The following is a 19,957-nucleotide window of genomic DNA, read 5'->3' on the forward strand; positions in this document are numbered from 1 at the left end:
TCCCTGAAACCGGTTCACTTCACTGGGGCTCCTCAAAACTCAAAGCTGCCACTAGAAAGCCTACCAGCAGAATTTACTTTTTCAAAGTGATGAAGATACATAGGATGCAATAACAACATTTGGACAAGCAGCAAAGAATCCTGTGTCACCTTATAGACTAACAGACGTTTTGGAGCACGCGCATTCGTGGGTGAATACCCACTTCATCAGATGCATTCACCCACGAAAGCTCATGCTCCAAAACGTCTGTTAGTCTATAAGGTGACACAGGATTCTTTGCTGCTTTTACAGATCCAGACTAACACGGCTACCCCTCTGATACTTAACATTTGGACAAACGGTTACACCCCTAAAACTTGGTTCAGTAGAGATAATACTTTCTCCATTTCTGTTTTTCAACCTATTTTAGTTTAGTTCAAAGACTTAATTCAAAGTTAAGAAACCAACTGGGAGTTGAAAAGCTAGGAAAGCTTGTTTTCCTCTTTCAGTCTCTGAATCAAAAGTGAAAGAGGATGAGCTGTACTAATTCTAAAATCTTGAAAGACATGGCAACCACAAAATCAGTTCAATTCACTAACTACACATAATACTTGTTTGTTTAATAAATCAGTTAGATTTAAATGAAACATATGTTGTGATAAATGTTTTCTTCTAGGTATTCAACGTATTAAAGTAGTAGTATTTAATAAAAAAATTAAAATGCTGTTTTGTGCCTTTTTGCTGAATTTCCATCCAAACAGAGCTTGATACATATCACCAGTAAAAAAAAAAAAAAAAAAAAAAATAGTAAATAAGAAATGTGTTATTCTTCATTTTCTAAAATACTAACAATGTAAAAATTAAGAATGTCAATAAATGAAAGTTAAGCTATATAACTGCTTAAATAAATGTATAGCTATAGTGTATCCTCTTGGTTAGCAAAAAGAAGCATCAAATTTAACATAAAGGCTATATTTAGTAGCAAATCAACATGCTTTAATGGTTATCAGCGATGAGAATCAATCTTTCTTTAGGAGAATAACTAAAATGTGCAAATGCAAAAAAAAAGTTAAAAATAATTATTTAAATCAAGGTTTCGTGTTGCTTATTTAAATTATGATTAAAATCGGTGATTTACACCACTTTGATTGAAATAAATTCACCCTGCTTAAAATATGAGTACGCTAGTAAGAAAACACTATAAATTACATTTTAGCAACTCAACCCCATACAGCATCAAAGTAAATGTAAAAGAAAACCAAAAAAAAAAAAATTGTAGGAATATCAAAATGTGTCCCTGAAATTAATTTTAACTTTTGTTTCCTTCAAAAATTATACTTATAAAACTCATAACTTAAAACAGGGGTGGGGAATTTATGGCCCACTGCCTCATTTCATCTGGCCCATGGCAAGTCTCCATGCTGCAGATCAGAAGCCCCTAGCCTTGATGCCCCCGTGTGGCTGGAGTCACAAGCGCTGGCTCGCCTAACTGCGGGGGGAAGCTAGGGTTGCCAGGCGGTTAAATAGGCCAATAGGCTCCATGCCGCTCCTGGAAGCAACTAGCATGTCTCTGCAGCCCCTAGGAGCAGGAGCGATCAGGGAAGCTCCACGTGCTGCCCCTGTCCCCAGCGCCGGCTCTGCAGCTCCCATTGGCCGGGAACCATGGCCAATGGGAGCTACAGGGTGGCACCTGTGGGCGTAGGCAGCAAACACTGCGCAGAGACTCCTTGCCCCCTCCGCCCAGGGACTGGACATGGTCACCTCTTCTGGGACCAGTGCAGAGAAGCAGTCAGGGAGCCTTCCTTAGCCCCACTGTGCCACTGATTGGAAACCACCTGAGGTAAGTGATGCCCGGCTAGAGCCCGCACCCAAAACCCACTGCCCCAGGTCAGAACCGCCTCCTGTACCCTAACTCCCTCCCAAAGCCCACACCCGCACCTGCAGCCCAACCCCCTTCTGCACCCTAACTCTCTCCCCGCATCCCCACCTACACCCCAACCCCCTGCCCCAGCCCTGAGCCCTCTCCCACACTGAAACTCCCTCCCAGAGCCCACACCCCAAACCTCCTCCCACACCTCAATCCCCTGTCCCAGCCTGAGCTTGCTCCCGCATTCCAAACCTCTTGACCCCAGCCCAGAGCCCCCTTCTGCTTCCCAAACCCCTGGCGCAGCCCCAACCCTGAGTCCACACTCCCATCCGGAGTCCGCATCCCAACTGCTTGCCCCAGCCCAAAGCCCCCTCCTGCACCCTGAACCCCTCATTTCTGACCCCACTCTGGAGGCTTGGGGAAGCCCTGAGCCTCTGCCCCCCAACCCCGCACGAGGCTGTGTGTGGCCCACGACTGATTTTTTCTGTGGGTCAGTGGCCCCCAATAGAAAAAAAGGTGATTAAAAAATTATGAATTTACCACTAAACACTGACATGTCCCTGCATATAGATGTACAAATGAAGACCCTGGCACCCCAACGAGTCACTTTATAACATGAATAAGAGACTCCAGAGTGTAGATATGCTGTTTAGTATAACTATGCCAAAAGGAGCTTCTCTCTCACACACACACACACACACACACACACACACTTCCTAACATAAACCTACAATTTTTGTAAATGCAAAACCTATATTTACTCATGCACATGAGATAACTGCAAAAGTACCCAATTTCCATGCAGATATTGTACATTAAAACATTTGTAAGCAAAACTCATGAAGTCCATAGCTTCAGCATCTCTCAATGCATCTCAGCCACTACTAGACAGTATTTTCAACATCTTACGGTAATAGTAATACAAACAAATAATTAGTAAAATAATTACTTAACAAGCATATGGTGAGGCATGAAAACAAATTAAAATATTATGGTATAGTGCTAAACAATCAGATATTAAACTATAAACAACAATTATATAAAAAACAAGAATTTACACCTTTCTGAATATAGTGTAGTATTCCTGGATCCAATAGAATGTGTTTCCTGTCAAATTACCAAATAAGAAGCACTTTCTGAAATGGACTGCTATGGAAAAAATTAATTAGTAAAGAATCAAAATACGCTACCTTGGACAACAACAAAAAATGAATGACTGCTGATGACTTTGCTCCTAGGCAAGACACAATGAAAGAGACCAGCTTTTAGCATAATTCCTGTGGCAATACAACTCACTCAAGAGCAGGAGTGTCAAGTACATTTCCTAAGGTTGGAGGGAACTACATTAGTTTCTGTTCTGTGCCTCAGCAAATTTCAAATGTGGAAATATTTTTCATGGATGTACTAAGACTGGCAAATGTAGAATAATGGAAGTAACTGAAGTAACCAACTTACAGATTTTTGTTGGAAAGGGAGGTTTATTGAATTTGTGATGTTTGCTTAATTTTTTAATTAAAATATCCTACAAAATAGAAAATGTTTTCTATAATAAAGATTTATTTCAGTGAATTCAGTCTTATTTCTAGCCCTGGTAAATGCAGGACAAAGCTTTGGCACATCCCAAAGTACAGAGAGTAACTTACAGTCATAAAAGTTTGAGGTGGAAAGAGGGACCCAGAACACAGTATCAGGCTAGAACCTAAATGAAGGGTAATTTACAGGAGAAATTGTTAATGCTCCATGATTCTCCTCCATAGTCAAAGAGCATAGCTGTGGCAAGGAGCCAATGATGGCACCGTTATTGATCCTGCAGGCTGCCACTGAATAGGAGTGTCACCACTGTAGGTCTTGCTGGAGCCCTAGGCATAACTGACAGTATGAACCAAAGGCTATGAACCAGAGTAGACCTGGCCTTGGCAGAACAGCAATACACTAGGTATGAGTCAACCAAGTATTAGTCAACATTCCTGACCTGAGAGGAAAATACAAGAACACCGAGAGTTCTCAAGTAGCCATGTAAACACATTCCGAAGAGACGGTGCTGGAACACAATCAACCCCTCATAGGATAAGGGTAGGATAACGGATGAACATGTGTTTGAACTAGCAGGCATAAGGTGTTAATTAACAACATCTGGAGTGTAATACCTAACTTGTTTGTATTGATGTATAAAAGTAGGAGGCATAAGAGAGACATCTTTGTACTGGTCTAGGGAACAGAATACTGCTATGCTGATTGCGCTGGTACCTTGTTGCAGGCATACAAGTATTAGTGTACCTGCAGCTTCTATGGGGCACTAGCACTGTCCTTTGTAAACAATAAACTTGTCCAAGCACCTTCATCCCCAAACCAAGCCTGTGGTCTCCTTTTATGAACACTGAGGTCTGCTGAATTAGCCAGCTGTATTCTGTGCTAGTGCAGCAAACAACGGAGACCCAAGAATAGCAGCATTAGTAGCATTAACAACTCTGCAGCACTTGTAACACTCCACAGCCACAACAACCATCAAAACTTTTATAAAAAATGAGAAATTTCTATAGTAAATCATAGACTAACAGAAGTATTGGAGCATAAGCTTTCGTAGGTGAATATCCACTTCATCAAATGCATGTACACGCGTCTGATGAAGTGTGTATTCACCCACGAAAGCTTATGCTCCAATACTTCTGTTAGGCTATGAGGTGTCACAGGACTCTGTTGCTTTTTACAAATCCAGACTAACATGGCTACCCCTCTGATATAGTAAATCGATGTTTTATTTAGCTTTATTACACCTTTAATCAAATTCAATTTCTAAGAAAATTCCTTCCAGACATGATTCAGAGAAGCTCAATAGACACACACAAAACCAACCAAAAAAATTATAGTCTAAATGACAAAATATTAAGATATTATCATTTAATTTAATGTCAAGGTACCCAAAATACATATGATAAAGAGACAAGGAAACATTTGAGTTAATTGTGGGCGTGTGCTTTGCAATGAAATGATTATCAATGATAAATTGCTGTTAACGATAACATTTGCTCAATATGTGATGGCCCTCAGGGAATTCATCTGCTGCGCCTTCCACAAAACATAAAATGGTAATGCTAAACTGACAAATCACATCAAATTTATGAGACCCTCCCTGAGCGCCATTCATTAGTCTTCCACTTTTTATTTAAGTATCCTATTATTTCATTGTCTTTCTTGTCAGTATCAGGAATTCATCCCTTGTAAGATTGTGGAACTTGTACACAATAGTTAAAGAAAGAGTGAGTGGGAAACAGCACAGATCTTCCGTATCTAATAAAAGCAGCGGAAGATCTTCCCTTTCTCTACCTGGTTGAGTAAGAAGTCCCCACAGACTGCTCACCCTCCTCCTTGGTTCTTATGGTGAAAGCTCTTAGCCCTGTTTCAATCAATTTTAACCAATGCTTGCACCTATGCTCAAGTGTATGATATATATTGCACTGATATTACATCAAGGGAGACAGGCAGCACAATACAGTAGCATCCTGAGAATAAATGTTATAAACCGTGAGGATGAGGCAAAACCATAGAGGGAAAAACATCACATAGCGTAATCTGCAGAACAATACAACAGGTACAGTACTATAATGAGGGTACCTGGCGGTGCAGGAAATGGAAAGAATCAGAATGTTAGAAATTCATGACAAAGGAAAGAATCTTTTAAATATTCTTATATTACATAACCTTTCAGTGCTCCTATTACTAAAAAAATTCATATGAAGTTCTGTCACTTTCCTGGTATTGTATCATTAAAACTCCTTTACCATTTACTCCTCAATGTTTACTGAAATGGAAGGCTTTAATCTACTAAAAATCAAATATATAAAAAGGAAATGCCTCAGACACCACATCTACCATTCATCATGAAGAAAATCTATAGATACACACACACAGGCTATACTTCCACTGAAACATGCCTAGACCAGTCAACTTTTATATGCTGTATGTCACCTTCTGTGTACCATTGCCTTAACAAATGTGTTCTGAATTTTATAGATAAAAAGTGTCCATTGTGTTATGCTTATTGTTTTAAGAACTTAAAGATGTTCTAGTTTTGAAGTGATTTTGTGAAGATGCACTAATTGATAGCTTCCAAATAAAAAGCAGGAGATATGGAAGGGGAATGCATAGCACTTAGTTTCAACTTGATCCTTGCACTGTGAAATAAACAATGAAACAGAGGGACAAGGTAGGTGAAGTAGTTTCTTTTACTTGACCAACTTCTGTTGGTGAGAGACACAAACTTTTGAGTTTACACAGGTCCGGGAAACATACTTAGGATGTCACAGCTAAATACAACATGGAAAAGACGGTTACTCACCTTTGTAACTGTTGTTCTTCGAGATGTGCTGCTCATATCCATTCCAGTTAGGTGTGTGCGCCGTGCGTGCACGTTCGTCGGAAGATTTTTACCCTAGCAACTCCGGTGGGCCGGCAGGTTGCCCCCTAGAGTGGCGCCGCCATGGCACCTGATATATACCCCTGCTGGCCCGCCCGCTCCTCAGTTCCTTCTTGCCGATTACTCCGACAGTGGGGAAGGAGGGCGGGTATGGAATGGATATGAGCAACACATCTTGAAGAACAACAGTTACAAAGGTGAGTAACCGTCTTTTCTTCTTCGAGTGATTGCTCATATCCATTCCAGTTAGGTGAATCCCAAGCCTTACCTAGGCAGTGGGGTCGGAGTGAGAAGTCGCCGCATGTAGCACTGCAGAGCCGAAGGCCACGTCATCTCTGGACTGCTGGACCAGGGCATAATGGGAAGCGAAGGTATGAACGGAGGACCAGGTTGCTGCCCTACAGATCTCTTGGATGGGCACGTGGGCAAGGAAAGCTGTCGATGACGCTTGAGCTCTGGTAGAGTGCGCAGTCACGTGACCCGGAGGAGTACGAGCTAAGTCATAGCAGGCTCGGATACAGGACGTTACCCACGAGGAGATTCTTTGAGAGGAAACAGGTGACCCCTTGGCCCATTCCACCACAGCCACAAAGAGTTGGGGGGTTTTGCGGAACGGCTTGGTTCTCTCTATATAAAACGCAAGCGCTCAACTGACGTCCAGCGAGGGAAGCTGCTGTTCCCTGCGGGACGAGTGGGGTTTTGGGAAAAAGACAGGGAGAAAGATCTCCTGGTTGACACGAAAGGCTGAGAGCACCTTGGGGAGAAAGGCTGGGTTCGGTCTCAGCTGGACCTTGTCCCTGTGGAACACCGTATGCGGGGGATCTACTACAGTGAGAGCCCAGAGCTCCGACACCCTTCTGGCTGAGGTGATGGCCACCAGGAAGGCAGTCTTCCAGGAGAGATAGAGCAGTGAGCAAGTCGCGAATGGCTCAAACGGAGGGGACATGAGCCGGTGAGAACTAGGTTCAGGTCCTAGGTAGGGGTAGGGTGTCGAACCCGGGGGTATAGACGCTCCAATCCCTTAAGGAATCTTGTCACCATAGGGTGAGAGAACACCGATCGGCCATCCTCCCCTGGGTGAAAAGTGGAGATGGCAGCCAGATGAACCCGAAGAGATGATATCGCCAGGCCCTGTTCCTTAAGGGACCAGATGCAGTCCAAGATAATGGAAATAGAGACCTCAGCGGGGAGAAGACTGTGTTCCGCACACCAGCAAGTGAAGCGCTTCCATTTCGCTGAATAAGTCGCTCTGGTGGAAGGCTTCCTGCTGCCCAGGAGCACCTGCCGCACTGGGGTAGAGCAACGGAGCTCGGACGGGGTCAGCCACTCAGGAGCCAAGCAATGAGGTGCAGAGACTGCAGGTCTGGGTGACGTAGCCTGCCGTGGTCCTGAGTGATCAGGTCCAGGTGAAGGGGCAGGGGGACAGGGTCAGCTAGAGACAGGTCCAGCAACATGGAGTACCAATGTTGCCTGGGCCACGCTGGAGCTATCATGATCAAGCAGGTCCTGTCCCTGTGCACCTTCAGAAGGACCTTGTGGACGAGCGGGAACAAAGGGAATGCGTAGAACAGATGCGTCGTCCAGGGGATAAGGAAGGCATCTGCTACCAAACCTGGTTCCCGGCTTTGAAAGGAGCAGAATATCTGGCATTTTCTGTTCCCTCGGGACGTGAAGAGCTCCATCCGGGAACATCCCCACCTCTGGAAGAGTGAAAGGGCAACGTCCAGGCGAAGGGACCACTCGTGCGAACGGAAGGATCTGCTCAGATGATCCGCCAGCGTGTTCCGAACCCCGGGAAGGTAGGATGTGATGAGGTGAATGAAGTGGGCTATGCAGAAGTCCCAAAGCCTCACGGTCTCCTGACACAGGGCAGAAGACCTCGTGCCGCCCTGCTTGTTGATGTAATACATGGTTGTTGTGTTGTCGGTGAATGCCGAGACACAGCGACCTTGAAGTTGAAGATGGAATGTTTGGCAAGCAAGGCGGACTGCCCTCAGTTCCCGTACGTTGATGTGGAGGGCTAATTCGTGAGATGACCACCGACCTTGTGTCCGTAGGGTTCCGAGATGGGCCCCACAACCTAGATCTGAGGCATCTGTTGTCAGGGACACCGAAGGCTGGGGCAGATGGAACGGCAACCCCACACATACCACGGACTGGTCCAGCGCCATCACCTCAGGGAACCTAATATGTCCTGGGGAACGGTAACAACCGCGTCCAGAAGGTGCCGGGCCAGACGGTACTGACTGATGAGCCAGGACTGGAGGGGCCTCATGCGAAGCCACGCATACCGCATGACAAACGTGCAAGCCGCCATGTGGCCCAATAGAGTTAGGCACATGTGTATGGAGGTCAAGGGTGCTGACTGCAGTCATCGTATAATGGCCATCAAGGTCTGGAACCTTGCTAGAGGAAGAACGGCTCTGGCTAGAGTAGAGTCCAGAAGTGCTCCGATAAACTCTATCCTCTGACTGGGGATTAGCGTTGACTTCTCTATATTGAGGATGAGACCCAAGTTCTCGAAGAGACTGCTGAACATGTGGACACGGCTGAGGACTTGTGCCTCTGATGACCCCCGAATCAGCCAGTCGTCAGGAAATTCGGCGCATGGTCACGCCAGAAGCCAGGGTCCTGGCGGCCGAATCTGCGGCGTCAAGGGATGCTTGCAAAGAAGTTCGTGCCACCTTCTTGCCCTCGTCAAGGATCGCTGCAAATTCCTGACGTGCATCTTGTGGAAGCAACTCCTTAAATTTGTCCGCTGCCGCCCAGGTGTTGTAAGTTTAGCAGCTAAGGAGAGCTTCCGCAGAATAGACCTTTCGGCCAAGCAGATCCATGCACCTCGCTTCTTTAGACTTCGGTGCCGGGGCCTGCTGGCCGTGACGCTCCCTCTCGTTCACAGATTGTACGACGAGGGAGCATGAGGCTGGGTGGACATAGAGATACTTGAACCCTTTCGATGGCACCATATATTTGCGTTCCACACCGCGTGCCGCGGGGGGAACTGATGCCGGCGACTGCCAGATGGTAGTGGTATTGGCCTGAATGGTCCGTATAAAGGGAAGGACAACACGAGTGGGAGCATCTGCAGACAATATGCTCACCACCGGATCCTCAATTTCTGAGACCTCCTCGGCCTGTAAATTCATGTTTTGTGCCACGCACCGGAGGAGGTCTTAATGCGCTCTGAGGTCGAGCGGAGGAGGGCTGGTGGATGTTGTTCCAGCCACTGCCTCATCCGGGGGGGGATGATGAGGAGACCTCCGGCAGGAGTGGATCTGCAGGATGCTCCATCTGGAGCAATGCTTCCAGCTCTGGAGGGAGGTCCGGGTCCCACTGGTGAGACAATCCCTCCTCTGCAGGGGCGGGGGAGGACGAGATACTGTGGCCTCCGGAGCCCTGTGCTCTGACGTTGTTGGACACGGGGGAACCTGTTGCTGCCCTTGGGCTTGATGATATGCCCAGGGGGTCCAGAAGCCCCACTGCTGTGGTCCATGCTCCTGAGGAGGGGGATCCTGGAAGAGAGCAGCAGGCCTATCCGCGTCCATAGCGTACGCGCTGTCTGTCTGAGAGGAGACAGATGGCTGTCGGGATGGCCAAGGTGGAGCCGAACAGGATTGATACGGGTCCCTCAGTCTAGACAACGGCGACCTCCTCGGTGCCGGGGACCGGTGCCGGGAGTCATACCGGTGCCGAGATCGAGACCGAGATCTACCACCAGCGCGGTGCCGGGAGGTCGACCGGGATGCCGAACGCCGATGATGGGAGCGGCTTCTGGAATCTTGGTGCCAGTAGCGGTGGCTCAAGCCAGAACGGTGCTGGGAGTACCGGGACCTCCGTGAAGAGGATTGGCACCGCGAGTACGACTGGTACCACCGCGGGGAGCGGTGCCGGGACTGCGAGCGGCGTTCCGACCGAGATCGTCCACAGTGCCAGGACCTTGATGGGGATCGGTGCCGGCTTGGTGAACCCGGAGATGGAGCTCGCAAGGCCGTAGGCTTGCCCTTTGACTGCAGAACCTGCACTGGAGGCACTGGGGGTTGAGGTAGCGTAGGCTCAGTCAAAGCAATCAGGTCCCAAGCCAAAGCAAATGTCTCCGGCATCGAGGGAACCACTAGCTCGACCCCGGATCTTATGGGGGAGCTGTGAGGGACTGGACTCGACGGACCTCCCGGGCCCGGAGTCGACGGAATCCCTGGCATCGGTGCCGCGGCAGTAGACGGTGCCGGACGCTCCGGACGCATCTGCTTGGCTGGAGTGGCAGACATCGAAGGCCTTGCTTCTGGGCCCGGTGCCGGGGAAGGCCGGTGCCGCGGCGTCTTCCCAGTGCCGAAGCGGAGCCGGCGCTCGGCATCGAGGCTGGAGGCTTAAGCGCTGCTTCCATTAAGAGGGTCTTTAAGCGCTGATCCCTCTCCTTCTTTGTTCTTGGCTTAAATGCCTTACAAATGCGGCACTTTTCAGAGATATGCGATTCCCCAGGGCACTTCAGGCAGGCGTCGTGGGGATCGCTCGTTGGCATCGGCTTCTTGCAGGCCGAGCACTGTTTAAACCCTGGCAAGCCGGGCCTGGGCCTGGGCCTGGCGCCGGGCGCGGGGAAGGGCTAGAGCCCAAGCCTGCTAACTATTTACAACAAGTACTACAACTAACAACTAATACTAAAAACTCTAATTACAACTATAACTATATACAACTATTAGAACAACGAGACAATGGAGAGCTAGGGACGTGGAGGACAGCTATGTCGCGCTCCACAGTTCCAACGACCGACACGGCGGTAAGAAGGAACTGAGGAGCGGGTGGGCCGGCAGGGGTATATATCAGGCGCCATGCGGGAGCCACTCTAGGGGGCGACCTGCCGGCCCACCGGAGTTGCTAGGGTAAAAATCGTCCGACGAACGTGCACACGCAGCGCGCACACCTAACTGGAATGGATATGAGCAATCACTCGAAGAAGAACAGATAATTTAGCATAAGTAGTTAATGCATATTTCAAGGGACCATACAAGGTGAACTGTCCCATTAACAACCCTCCACTCATCAGGGTTGGAGGGGAAAGAAGGGACGTCGGGGGAGAAAGGAAAGAAGCTGGAGAGGGAGTTGTTAGTGGATTACAGATTGTTGGAATAAGCCATACATCTATTGCGTCTATTCAGTCCATGATTTCAATGTCTAGAAAAAGCTTAAAATCACAACTTTGCTAGACACTAAAAAACATAGATTGAACAGAAGACACTGGATGTATGCTTTATTACAACAATCTAGAACCTACTAACAACCCTCCTCACCCCCAACTGCTTTTCCTCTCTATTCAATTCCTTTCTCTGCTCTGACTGGAGGGGTGCTAACAAGCCACTTCACCTAGAATAGTCCCTTGAAACATGTCAACTAGTTATGCTAACCAAATTTTTCCATCTTGTATTTAGCTGTGACACCAGGAGTACATTCCCCAGACCTGAAGAAGAGCTGTGTAAGCTCGAAAGCTTGTCTCTCTCAACAACAGAGGTTGGTCCAATAAAAGATATTACCTCACCCACCTTGTCTCTTTAATATCCTGGGACTGACAGGGCTATAACACTGCATACAATGAAACTAATTCTAGATTCAGAATCCTTACTTAGTTTATAATTTCTATCTGCTGTCAGAGTCACTGCACTACTGTCCCTCTTTGTTTTCAAAATCTGTTAGCATTTTGTAAGCCGTAGTAGTACCTAAGTACAAACAAGAAGAGAAAAAAATGAGTGTACAGCAATTATTCATATTTTGTCAAAAGCTATTGCATCAAAGGCCCAGATTGCAAGGTTATGCTTAGGCTTGGCAGAATTCTATTTTTTTAATTGACTGATAATATTAATCTTTATTTTTAATAATGTTTTCTATTTTTACCATTTAAATTTTCTCAGCTGTGGAAATTACAGGGTGGGTCAGTCAATAATCTAATGACAGTAGACAGTGATTCAAAAATAAAGTTTTTAACAGTTAAAACAAATATTAACATATTTCAAAATATACAAAGTAAATATCCTTAAATCAAACTCTTAAGTTCACAAGCAGCATTTTGCTTACTTTGCCAATCTTTAAATTTCAGCTTTCATCAATGGAAATATTTTTTCATTGGTTTGTGTGTGTATGGCAATACTGATGTTTACCAATATTTAACAATAAAAATTTAATCCTTCCAAGCCTAGTTATGCTATACAGGAAACCACGGACTTAACAGTAACCATGATTCAGGGGAAAACTGAAATCTGAAGTCAACAAGACCCACAAATCCCAGGACTTAAAAATTTTTATACTTGCTTTGAAAAAAGGAACTAGAATTTCATTTTAACCTACTTTACCTTAAATATAGCAATTCAATTTTTTCAGAGGAGAGGGTTTTAATAACTCATGAGATATTTGCATAAAAATACTGCATTATGTAAAACAATATCCATGCACATGGAAAAGAGATTTTTTTTTCCCTTTTTAGTTCTCTAAGGATAACCTTGCTGGTGAGGGAGAGAAGAATGAATTGACAAGTTTCCATGAATAATGAAACATTCATGTTTTGAAGCTACTGGTTTTAGTCATAAAATAAGTCCGTATTATTGTAACAGCTGCTCAGATGATATAGTAGTATTACAGGGATGCAAATTAGTCAAATATAAATTAAATGAATGAATAGGAAATGAAAGTCAGCTCATGTGCAACACAGATATATCTGCATGGTGCTGTGCCATGGCACATGTCAGGGTTACTTAAGGAAAATATAACAAACCTTCCAAAACTGTAGAGAGTAGTTAGTTAAACATCAGTAAACCAACTCTCACTAAAGTGATGATACAGCATTGTTAAAGATACAAGAAATTTCACTTTCCTATATATATGCATTGCCACTTTATTGATATATTACTGTCTGCCACAAGAACCAAATATACCATATAGGCAGATTTTTACTGAAAAAGGAAATATTTGAAGTAAAATGAAAATATTAGTATTGTAAGACCCAGTGTGCACTATACATTCTTAAGGTATCTGTCATTTTCCATGAAAAGAGAGTTAGTAGAAATTAGAAACTACCTTTCTAACTGGCACAGAAATTTTGCAATGGCTGAAAACAAAGGCAAATAAAAAAAATGCCTTACAGAAAAGCTGACATCCAAATACCTTCTAATTAATTTTACATTTTATATAAAACTCTATATAATAAAATGTGGCAAATACAAATATAATTTAACACAAGTTCAACAGCTTATTAAAATCAATGTAAATGACATAATGATGTTTGAACATAAATTTAAGAGATATATTAAATGGCTCCCAGAAATTGGCCCCCCTTGTATTTAATCATTGATATTTACTAAGACTAGCATTCTAAATTTATGTACATCGCATTGATTTCTATTTTTTTTAAATTATTTTAAAAAATCCATACTTCATATTTTATATGAAAGTGCAACGGTAAAACAAAATGACTCAGCCAGCCCACAGGAATGATCTCCCTCCTAGCTCACAACTGATTTCATGAAGAAAAAAGGACTCCATTAACATCTGAACTATGCAGAGGGAAAGATAATTTTTCCATTCATCTTTGAAAGGTCAATTAAATTCACAAACTGCACTTATAGCTTAAGTATTTTATTTAAAAGAATTGACATGAAAGATAAGTTAGCCCATAATGCTGAAGTTTCAAATTCAATGGCATCTACATATCTGATCCAAAGAATTTCAGATAATAAAAATTCAAGCTAAGAAAGAATAGTTCCTCTGTATATAATGTAATTTCTTAAAAGGCTGCCACATTAAGACAATGTTAGCTATTTAAATGCTCAAATTGAAGCAGTTTATGTTATGGATTCTGCAATTATTCTCTCTAAAGGTTCCTCAACCCAGAAGCCCTAAATAGCAAATGAGAAGGGATAACAAATTCGCTCCAATCTCTACCTTTTTCATTTGACCATTTAAATGGCTTATGCTTTCATAACAAAAGCCACACTGGAAAAGTGTTAGCTATTTATAGAAATACGGATTTTGCTATTTAATTTACGTATTAGGACATGTGGGAAATAAGAAGCTAATAATCAAAGCTCATTCACTTAATTAGGAAATTTGGAGGAGTGTTAGCATTATATTAAGTGAAGAAGCATACATATATAGATGAATATCTGATCTCTACTCAACAATGTCAAAGCCGTATTTGAATTATTGACAGATCAGGATTTATTTTGCTTGAATCTAGACAATTATAGCACCTCATAACTCTCCTATTACAATGCCAGCCATTTGATTAACATTTTCAGAAACTGCACCATGTAATTTACAGTTTTTTAACTTATCTTTTTATGCTTCTGAATTGTTCTCGGTCACATGACACAGGATATATGTACAAAACAAAAAGGTTACTTATTGTACAGCAGTTGATGGTCTGAGATATGTTGTCTATATGTATTGCACTCCTGCCATGAATGTGCCCCCAGTGCCAGAGATCAGAATGTTTTGATCAGCAGTGCCCACTGATCCACACTTGTATCCTACCTGTCCTTGTGCCCCCTCCTCCTGAGGGCATAAAAGGGTGGAGTGGGGCCAAACGAATATCAGCTCCTTCATTAAACAAACATCCAATGAGTGTAGAATTCAATATGGTATGACAGAAAGGCAGGTTGTGGAATACATATAAACAACACATCTTGAAGAACATCAGACATTGCAAAGTAAGTAACCTCTTTTTCTTCTTAAAGTAATTATCTATGTGTATTACACTCCTGATGAATCCCAAGCAATGACCTCACTGGAGGTGTGATATTGGAGTCCCAAGATAATAGTGATTAAATAACTACTTTGCCAAAGCCAGCATCCGCTTTGGCAGCCTCCCCTATGGCATAATGCTCTGTAAAAGTATGAATTGAGTGCCAAATGGCTGCTATATGTATTTCAGGAATTAGAACATTTCTAAAAGAAGATGCCCAAGCAGCATAAGCTCTAGTAGAGTTAGCCTTGATCTGAACAGGAAGATCTCGTTTAGCAATCAGATAATGTCTGATACAATCAAAGATCAATTTAGCTATTCTTTAGGAAGAAACAGTCTTCCCTTTTACCCTCTCAGTATTTTAGTCTATAACTAGTCTAGATGAGATTCTAAATAGTTTAGCTCTATGTTAATTAAAGGATATGGATCTTAATACATCTAAGGGGTGTGACTTAACAGTCTGATTATTAACAGTCTGATTATTATGAAAATCTGATTGAACTTTTGGAATAAACTAGGTTGAGTCCTAAGAGATTTTCTCTCTACAAAAATCAGTGTCTGGTGGGCTTGCTGTTAAGGGTTGATAGTCTCCCACTCTCTGCACTAATGTAATGGCCACTAGAAATGAGGTTCTCATGGAAGGATGTTGATGTGAACCTGTTGCTAATGGTTCACAGGATGGAACCATGTGACTCACTAATACTACATACAAATACCACGAGGGATGAGGTTCTCTAATGCTATATCTACACTATGCAGGAAGGTGATTTCCCTGCTCGTGACCGCATACTTGTGTTAGCTCTCAACGAGCTAGCACTAGTATAAATAGCAATGTAGCCACAGCAGCATAGGAAGCATGGGTTATCCATGCCGAGTATATACTCACCGTTTCAGGCAGGTTTGTACTCAGCACAGGTAATCAATGACTCCATTGCTGCTATCTGTGCTACCATGGCTAGACTATTTATATTTGTGCTATCCTGAGTTAGTGCAAACACGTGTTTGTAAGCAGGGGAATCACACTCCTAGCTCACAGCACAGACAGTTTAATTGGCAGGAACACCTGCCCACCGTAGGATCTGAACATTCAGTATAGTTCTCAATAGGTAGATGGAAAGCAGACATATCTGTCAGGTGAACCATCACAAAACTAACTGAGAAAGCTGTTGACTTCAGGGAGAGTAGGTAATCTGAAATAAAATGAATGTCTGTTCAAAATGGTGAGATATAGTGATCTTCAGCCCAGAACAAAAATCTCTTCTATTTAACATTATAAGCAGATCTCACAATCTTTTCTGCTATCAAAATATTTTGGATGACCCTAGAGCAAGTCCTTTCCATATCCATACAATCTGTATGGATATGGAAAATTCAGGGATGATTGATAGCCTGGAGGAAGGATCCTCAGTTCATCTTGAGAAATCAGATGCAGAATTAGAGATAAAAATACTGGGGGTCAAATTGACAATGTTAAGAGGTCTGGAAACCAAAATTATCAGGCCCAAGCTGAAGCAATTATCTTCACAGTCCTGTTTCATCTCTCTTAAAATTCTTGGTATTAAGGGAATTGGTGAGTATGTATATCTCAGTCCTGTAGACCATGGAAATTAGAATAAAAATCCTTTCCCCTGTATTGCAGAGGAACCTAATCCATGGCTCCAACAAGCAATAAGGATTGAATTTTTGTTGTAGTATCCTCTCATGAAAGAGGTCCCTGCAGATAAGGGACAGGGATAATCTAGAACTAGAACTACCCAGTTCAGATAATACTGGGGACCAATTGATCTGCTAAAAGTTTGTTCCAGGTTTCCCAAAAATAAGCAAGTCTGTTTCCAAAAGGAGTCAGCAAAGTGAAAAGATCCATACAGATTGGTTCTCAAAAGCTCTCAACAGCACCATCAACATTTGTTTTTTGTTCGTCAGAAACAATTGAAGAAGTGGACGCAGAAAAAGCAGATGGACCTCTCTTACGAAAATGTTGCTTCTTTCCTAGATATTCTGTAGGCTGTTGGTATGAGTATGCAAAAGGTTGAGAAGGTTGCCTTGCTTGAGGTGATTAGTATTGTCTTCTCTTTAGCTGCATGGAACAGACAACCAGTGATCTTAAGTTTAACAAACATCTTCTAAGATGTGTAAGATGTCATCTGTTTTTTGACCCAAAAGGTTTGCTTCCTTAAAAGTGTAAGCCCTCTACAGTATTTTGTACCTCTCATGAAATACCAGATGATTGAAGCCATGATAAACATCTCATTGTTATGACAGTCACCACTGAATATGCCATGGTGTTTGATAAATCTATAGTGGCTTAAAGAACTGTTCTTGGGATTAGTTGTCCTTCACTGATTAACAACTGTAGCTCCTGTCTCAATGCTTGTGGTACACTATCAAAAAAATTGGCAACTCTACGCCAACATTGGAAGTTATCTTTTGAAAAGAAAGTCTGATAATTCAAGATTCTCATTTGTAAACTTGAAGAATAATATTTTTTTTACCCAGTAAGTCTTATTTCTTTGGTCCTTTTCTTTCAGAGTGTACTTATAACTGTGCTGATTAATACATTCTTGGACACACCACCACAATGACGAGAGAAAAAGGTGTTGGCTATACACAAAAATACTCAAATCCCAAGGCCTGGCCTGGTTATATTTTGTCTACTTTTATGTCACAGGGATTGCGGTTGAAGTTCCCACAGCAGCTGAGTCAGCTCTAGAAGGCTTTTGTTAACTGGCATTGCCACTCTGGCAGTAAGGTATGTAAAATTTCCAATAATTTGTAAGATTTTTTGCTCACCACCTCTACTGGAATTTTCAGCATTTCAAGCAGCCTTTTTAGAAGCTCTTAAAATGCTTTATAATCATCAGGAGGTGTTGCTGCTGCTGGAGATACAGCTTTGATAATGCTGATGTAGAAAGATCAGTGTGATGAGTTTGCTCTGTCTCAGATGAGTGGAGTTGCTGCTGTGCTGGAATGGTACGAGGTTACTGTTCTGTGTCCTGGTAGACTGCAGACTACATAATTGAAAAGCTCAATATGGCCATGAGCGTCCTCTATATGAAAAATGTGCACTAGGCCAAGGTGTTGAGACCAGGATGGATGAGTCCCCTCTGTGTTATCTATCGCTACTATAATTAGGCGGGGTCCTAATATATGGACCTGTGGAAAAATATGCTGGAAAATAAGATGGAGAACCCCCCTACTATCCACCAAAGAGGATGAGAAAGAATATTCTTCTCAGACAGAGAGAGCAGATTTTAAAGTCATTCCAAGAAGGACAGTACCTGTGTCCCTGAGTAAAGAACTGCTTGATACTAATAATGGAATTCTCTGTGTCTGTTCTAGTCATGGGGACTCAGGAAAGTCTAAGATTATTAAGTCTTTCGGTGCTGTAAAAGTTGGTGCTAGCCGAGCCAATACTGAAGGCATCCAGACCAGTGCCATGTTGTAGAGTACCAGGCCTGTCAGTAATGATAGAGTCTGTTTAATGGTGTCTGAGAACTTACATTTACACCTTGAATACCCTTTTCATCCAGCCTCTGAAGAGATTTAATTCTCCTCTTTTTGGGAGGTGCCTAAGGAGGTGACCTCCTTTTACGTTCTTCATGGAAATGATGATGGGACTTATCTCCATCCAATGATTTCAGCACCTGAGCCTTTACCACACAAGGATGGAAGGGACCAACTTATAGGCACCAGAACTAGAGAAGGACTTTTCTGAGAGAGCTTAATCTGCGGTACACCAGTATTTGAGGCTAGTCTCATTGATTTATCTAATAAAAATCTAGCCCATCTAGATTTTTTAGTTTTCTGTGAAAATAAATAAATTGAGCATGTGTTCGAAATATGTCCCATCACCTAAACAAAATGAATATTCTGTATGGCCATCATTAAAGGGAATGGCCATGTCACATGAAAGAGAATATTTGAAACTGTGTGATTTCTGGTCAGCCATGAAGACTGAAGATCAGTACTAGGTAACAAGAAAAATATATACCTGAAAGTCACCTGAACAATGTAACTACTTTAACTAAAATTCCGATACTTAAAAACCAACATTAACTATTGTGACAAAGTTCCTCCTCTACCTTGGTGGGTCCTGCGCTTACTGGCAGATTTGCAACCTTAGTGATCTTCTCCTCTGGTGGAATCCACAGTCTGGGTCAACTCCTCCTGTATCTGATCAGGAGTTGGGAGGTTTAGGGGGAACCCAGGCCCACATTCTACTCTGGGTTCCAGCCCAGGGCCCTGTGGATTGCAGCTGTCTATAGTGCCTCCTGTAATAGCTGCAACTCCCTGGGCTATTTCCCCATGGCCTCCTCCAAACACCTTCTTTATCCTCACCACAGGACCTTCCTCCTGGTGTCTGATAACGCTTGTACTCCTTAGTCCTCCAGTAGCATACCCTCTCACTCTCAGCTCCTTGCGCCTCTTGCTCCCAGCACCTCACACACCCACCACAAACTCAAGTGAGCTCCTTTTTAAACCCAGGTGCCCTGATTAGCCTGCCTTGATTGGCTGTAGGTGATCTAATCAGCCTGTCTGCCTTAATTGGTTCTAGCAAGTTCCTGATTACTCTAGTGCAGCCCCTCTCCGGTCACTCAGGGAACAGAAAACTACTCATCCAGCGACCAATATATTTGCCCTCTACCAGACTCCATTGAGTGGATGTTTTCAGAGAACTTAATTTACCAAACAAGAAATGTCTCCGATGTGGTTAATTCTCAAAGGTGTAATCTCTGTTAAAAGCTCTCCACTGGGAGGCATACAAAAGACACTGCAATGGACACAGAATCATGGAATCACAGACTTGAAGGTCAGAAGGGACCATTATGATCATCTAGTCTGACCTCCTGCACAAAGCAGACCACAGAATCTCACCCAAACACTCCTGTATCAAACCTGTGTCTGAGCCATTTAAGTCCTCAAATCATGCTTTAAAGACTTCGAGATGCAGAGAATCTTCCAGCAAATGACCCAT

The 19,957-nt window shown here is 43.3% G+C and overlaps 1 protein-coding gene across 2 annotated transcripts in view; it reads right to left on the reverse strand.

Annotated features, from left to right (window-relative positions):
* TRAPPC9 (trafficking protein particle complex 9) overlaps positions 1-19,957 on the reverse strand; it is a 742,651-nt gene that overhangs the window by 335,031 nt on the left and 387,663 nt on the right. The window lies entirely within an intron of this gene.

The sequence above is a fragment of the Gopherus evgoodei genome, unplaced genomic scaffold (assembly GCF_007399415.2).
Source record: "Gopherus evgoodei ecotype Sinaloan lineage unplaced genomic scaffold, rGopEvg1_v1.p scaffold_44_arrow_ctg1, whole genome shotgun sequence".
Classification (NCBI taxonomy): Eukaryota; Metazoa; Chordata; order Testudines; family Testudinidae; genus Gopherus; species Gopherus evgoodei.